The 6,544-nt window shown below is 36.2% G+C and overlaps 1 long non-coding RNA gene across 1 annotated transcript; it reads left to right on the top strand.

Annotated features, from left to right (window-relative positions):
* Positions 1–3,653: 3,653 nt before the first annotated feature.
* LOC127125958 (uncharacterized) lies at positions 3,654–5,328 on the top strand. Its single transcript, XR_007804845.1, has 3 exons — positions 3,654–4,289; positions 4,401–4,597; positions 4,748–5,328. It is a non-coding gene; the product is annotated as an uncharacterized LOC127125958 (long non-coding RNA).
* The last annotated feature ends 1,216 nt before the right edge of the window (positions 5,329–6,544 follow it).

The raw sequence follows: 6,544 nt of genomic DNA, 5'->3' as shown, positions 1-6,544 counted from the left end.
TTTTTTATCAACAACCTTTTTTTTCTGAAAATAACTCAGTCAGGTTTTATAAGTCATTGATTCAAAATGACATGGAGGCACAATACATGTTTCGTAACCATGAGTATTCTGGTTACGAATATATAGTGTTGTACATTATGTTGGAACAATTTCAACCACTCAGAATATTCAGTCACAGGTTATTGATCCTGTGGATGATGACGAACAAGATGTTGAACACCACGTTGAAGACGATGTGGTTGATGATGCAAAAGACGTGGTTGATGACTTGGTGTACCGTGATTCCGAAGACGAAGACCAAGTCCAAATACCTATAGTGCAACGCTACTCACCGCCTGCGCACTTCACAACCCTTAACTTGGGCGAGGATGAGCCATCACCAGATATGTTCTACAACCCATATATGAGGTCTGATGAGGAGTTAAAGAAGGGTGACCAATTTCGGACCAAGGAAGAGTGTCTGTTAGCAATAAAAAACTGGGACTTGAAAAACTGTGTTGACTACGATGTTAACAAATCAAATCCGGAAAGATACGTTATTTTATGCAAAAATCCGGAGTGTGGGTATAGGTTGATGGCATCGTACAAGAAGAAACATAATGCGTGGGTGATAGGGTCCATTTATCAAGCTCACACTTGCGTCAACACAAACATGGCACAGGATCATCGCAAACTTAGCCATGATATGATCTGTCATTCCATAATACCTCTTGTTGAGGCTGACCCGTCACTCAAGGTCAAAATTATTATCTCCCATTGTGTGGCTGTTTTCAAATATACACCTTCGTACATAAAGGCTTGGTTAGCAAAAACCAAGGCAATTGAACTGGTATACGGTAATTGGGAGGAATCATACAAACAACTTCCGCGCTACCTGGCTGCACTACATCTGTATTCACCTGGGACGGTTTCTATAATGGAGACCTTGCCGGCACAATCCCCTGACGGAACTCGTCTAGAAGGTAATGGAATATTCCATAGACTTTTCTGGGCATTCCGTCCCTGCATCATCGGTTTCACATTCTACAAGCCACTTATTCAAGTCGATGGAACTTGGCTGTATGGGAAATACAAAGGATCGTTACTGATGGCGGTCGCACAAGATGAAAATTCTAATATTTTCCCAATAGCCTTTGCATTAGTTGAAGGAGAAACGGCTGCTGCTTGGAGTTTCTTCCTTAAGAATCTTCGAACGCACGTGACTCCACAAGTTGGCATCTGTGTGATTTCTGACAGGCACGCTTCTATCGACAGTGCATACAATAATCCAGAAAATGGTTGGCATGACCCCCCATCTATGCATGTCTATTGCATCAGGCATATTGCTCAAAATTTTATGCGGGAGTTCAAAGATAATTTCTTGAAGCAAAAATTGATAAACGCGGGTTATGCATTAAACCAACCTGGATTCTAATACTACCGCCGGGAAATAGTGTTGGCAAATTCTGATGCAGGTAGGTGGATCGATAATATCGACAAAGCAAAGTGGACTAGGTCATACGACGATGGGGTGAGGTGGGGCCACATGACAACAAATCTTGTGGAATCAATGAATGGCGTCTTTAAGGGCATACGTAACCTCCCAGTAACCGCTTTGGTGAGTGCAACCTATTTTCGGATGGCTACGTTGTTCATAACAAGAGGCAAGCGCTGGCATGAAGTGTTACAGACGAGTCAAGTATATAGTGATGCCTGCATGAAGTTTATGAGGCAGGAATCTGCCAAAGCCAGCAGCCATCGGGTTACGGAATTCGACCGCCATGGCCACACTTTTAGTGTCAAGGAAACAATTGACCACAACCAGGGGCTTCCCAGACAAGAGTATAGGGTCCTAATACCAGACTGTTGGTGCGACTGTGGTCAATTTCAGGCCTATCGTATGCCTTGTTCCCATGTCATTGCAGCGTGTTCACACAGCCACTTCGATGCATTATCGCTAGTGTCTCCCATCTACAAAGTTGCAACATTGCTAAATGTATACGACAATCCCTTTCCGGTGGTAGCATTGGAGGCATATTGGCCAGAGTATGACGGGGAAATTGTTTGGCACAACGAATCGATGCGGAGGAATAAAAGTGGTCGCCCAAATAGCAGGCGCATTAGAACTGAAATGGACGTCGCAGAGAAAATGCAGAGGAAGTGTAGCATATGTAGACAACTAGGGCATAATAAGAACAAATGTCCATATCGTGGATCTAGTTCCACAACATAGTTTTCATACTCATAACTATGTGTACCAATGCTATTTATCAATAAAGTTTACTTTTCATTCCAAATAGAAGATGACACTGGAACAACAAACACAAACATCTAACATTACAACACCAATTACTAAAACAGGTACTAAAACAAGAACAAGTACTAGAACAATAACAAATACAACAACAACAACACAAACAACCATTAATATCTAGGAAATTACAACAGTCAACACTATGTCGTCTGATCCATGCATCATTTGGATGCAATCAATGTCGCTTTCAACTTCAACCCACGAACATACCGTTTCTCCAGTTTCAAATGAGATACTTCTTCTAAGCCTCTGAATCCTTCTGATGACTTCACCAGGTTCGTAATCTCCCTCTAACCAAGATATCAAGGACCTTTTTAGTTGGTCCAACGAACGGATGTTCCAAAATTGCATCTCCATTGGGGGTTTCACAGGCGAGAAAATAACATGCCCATCCCTTTTTAAGATTACTGGTTCAGGATACGGGCGCCTTGATGATGTTCGCTGCCATGAAGACGGTCTGGGGGATGCCATGAACTCAACTTGATAGAGAAAGTGATAGGAAATAGTGGTGAACAAAATGCAAGGAAATAACACTTTATTTATAGGAAAAGATCTAGGTTGTACACCAATGTACTTAACCCTAATTAGATCTAGGTTGTACACCAATGTACTTAACCCTAAAAAGATCTAGGAAAATAATATTAATTACTTATAAATTAAATCAATATATATATATATATATATATATATATATATATATATATATATATATATATATATATATATATATATATATATATTATATATATATATATATATATATATATATATATATATATATATATATATATATATATATATATATATATATATATATATATATATATATATATATATATATATTGTATATTTTACAAATATATACAAAATATTATTTATTTACATGTATATAAATTAAATTTTTTTCCAAAAATTTATAAATAATATTAATTACTTATAAATTTAATTAATATATATATAAATTAATATATATATATATATATATATATATATATATATATATATATATATATATATATATCTTGTAAATAACATTATTTATATATATGTATTAATATAAATTAATATAATTTATAATAAATATAAATTAATAAATTAAAAAAATTTTAAAAAATAAAAAATAAAAAAAATTAAAGGTAGGCGCCACTCCTAGTGGCGACTTGCCCTACCCTTAAGGGTAGGCGCCAACTAGGGTGGCGCCCAAGGCAAAAAAAGGGCAAAAAATGCTCATTTTTGTAATTTTTTTGAAAATGGGGGTATTTTTGGATTTTTTTTTTAAAAATTTGTATATTTAAAAAAAAACTTCTCATCTTGTTAGAAGAGAATTTTCTTAGATTTGGTGGGGACCGATACGCGGATCTTTGCAATTGTTGTGAGTCCGTTCTGTATTTTTGTCTATAATGATCTATTTGAAACTCTGGTGGTCCAGCCTTTTTGGTATGATGTCATTATGTAAAATTAAAATTTTGTTTGATTGTTTATGTGTTTTGGTTTTATTTGGTAACAGGGACGCCATCTTGAGCTGATATGCAGCTGCTGGTTTTGTTGCTATCGCATGGTACCGATACGCACTGATATGGATTGGTTGATTCCTGCAGTCCTGTTAGAAACGCTTGATCTTCAGTTTCCACATCCAAGACATAGCGGCGTGATCCTCGTGGCTCGGTCGGTCAATACGTATTTGATCCAATACAAGCTATGCCCTTTGGTTTACTACGTCCTTCATGGAAATGGTTCAAATTACATTCCGTCTTCTTTGGTTAATGTCAGATTTGAAACTCCCCTCATATGTTCAGTTTATGTTATGGCCGGATTTTCAAGTATGGCCATGGAAATGTACAACAACACTATTTGGAAAAAAAGTAATTGATTCTGATTATCTGGTAATGCTGATGATTTGTTTTTTTCTCTTGTAGGTTATATGCACGTTGGTTTGGCATAAGCGAGAAGACAAAGGGTAAGTGACTTGCACACTCGGAAATGGCTTCAATGCAAGGTTGGTACCGCTAATACATATTGCTAAATTTGTTGTTAACGATGACGCTGCATTTGGTGCGAAGCTCATTTCCACTACAGCTAATTATTGCTGGTTATTATGATGTTGCAGCGACATGTTGCGGGGTATAAGCTGAAGAATAAGGGATGTGTGGAAAACTTTGTTGGAGAAGAACTGCAGGTCTGCATTTTACTTTTGACAAGGCAGAGTACAACATCTTTGAAATATGGTGGTGGAAATGTCGTAGCTCACGGATTTTTAAACCTGATTCCCATCTACACTAGTTTATGCGTTCTTGGCCTCATGTTGTAAGTTCGGTTATGTCATGCCCATAAATTCCACGAGTTTCTCAATTCCGTTTTCTTGCTGAAGCCATTTAGTTGTTGGTTCATATTTCAAAACGTTGCATCACTGTTGACCTTGATTTACTGATATGCCTCTATTTGGTTATTTTGTAGCTTAGAGCTTGGCATGGCTAGTGATGTGTGTACTGCTTGTTGAAAACCTTGTTGTAAACAAAATCTGGTTGTAATTCCCTCTTGTCCTACTTGAAACACTCAATTGGATTTGGGCTATGTAAACTTATTATTTCTGTTATGTAAAATGGTTAACAGTTTGGACTGTAATAACTTTTAGCCATTGAATTAAAATGGATGGTGATTGGTTTATGGCTTATGGTTTTGCTAGGTATGACGAAAATTTATGGCATGGTACTATGAACCTCTTCTTGCTTTGATAATTTGGACGCCCAAAACTCTTGGGAAGTTATTAAATGGCTTTGGTATCTTTTGCAGGCCATGAAGGCATGAAGCATGCTTTTAGATGACCAAACTTTGGATTTGAAGAATCACGTACACATGGATAGCTCAAAAGGCCAATAATGAAAAGTCAAGCTTAAGGTTAAAATTAGGGTTGGGATTCTAGGGTTTAAAAAGGCTTGAGCTGACTTTGGTCAAAGTTGACCAAAAAGTCAATTGTTGACCAAAGTCAACAATTGGTCAACACACTCTTCTTTGTATTTTTTTTATGTAATGCACTCTTTCATGACCATGTAATGAATAATATTTCCTTATTTGAATGGAGTTGGATTTGGCGTTTCAATTGAATGACTTCTCGAAACGAATGAATTTGATGCTTTTTTTTATGTATGAATAATGAATCTTTGAACATGTATCGTAATGAAGTGGAATGGATAGTATGACATTGACTTAATCATGAGTGATACTCAATATTAGTACGTAAATGGATAATGACACGCTTGTGATAAAGGCCCCGCGAAGACTAAGATGTACCATGTCCTAAGAGCTAAACAAAGACTTACGGATGAACGAAAGTAAATGAAAGTTATGAGACCAAACACTTATATCATAACCAAGGGTCATAGATAGATGAATGAACGTTTGACCAAGCAGATGAAATCGAGTATTATGACTGAGGTAGAGTTAGATGGAATTAGGGTTTGGATACCAACAAAAACATGCTAGATCCGATTAGGACTTATGAAGCTTTGATTAAATAAAGATCCCTATGTTTTTGCATCTATGCATCATTTTCTCTGGTTATGAATTCTAATGAAAATATATTTTTAAAATCCCCGGGCAAAATCGGGGTATGACAATAAGTATGGATGAGATTAAGCCATCTCTTTTGCATATTCTTTTTGTGTGTGGTATGTTTCATGAGCATAGTCCATTATACTATGTCTCTAACATGCATTAACACCAAAATTCTATTGCCCGACCTCAAATAGTTGTGACTTCTACATAAGTCCAATTATGATTGCTTAACATAGCGCTAAATTTTTGATACAAAAGGAATATCATTCTAGTTAGTGAGATTGTAAGTCTCCCCTATTTCATGGTATTGTGTGGAAACTTGGCCTTTTTTCCTTCCTTTGGAAGATGTCTTGGCTCAAGGATCCATGCTTGTGATAAGTGGGTTGAGTGTTCTCCAAATAATGACTTAAAACAAAAAGCAAAAGCAAAACAATACTAACTTCTAACTCATTAACAACTAACATTTAATTTCAAGCCATTTACTTTAAGGCCATTTAATTTCAAGTTCTATTCATTTGCCATTATTCATACCATTCTAATTGTTTATGTTAGTGCCATTTTCACTTTGTCCATTTGGACCATATTGTGTGATATATCTTGTTTGTGTATATTTTGTTTGTTTGTATGGTCTTTGACCATTAATGTACATAATAAGAAACAAAAAAAAACCCAAAAGACTATTGTGTAGACTGTTGGTTT

This window comes from Lathyrus oleraceus, chromosome 3 (assembly GCF_024323335.1).
Source record: "Lathyrus oleraceus cultivar Zhongwan6 chromosome 3, CAAS_Psat_ZW6_1.0, whole genome shotgun sequence".
Taxonomy (NCBI): Eukaryota; Viridiplantae; Streptophyta; class Magnoliopsida; order Fabales; family Fabaceae; genus Lathyrus; species Lathyrus oleraceus.
This window is presented reverse-complemented; position numbering and strand designations above follow the sequence as displayed.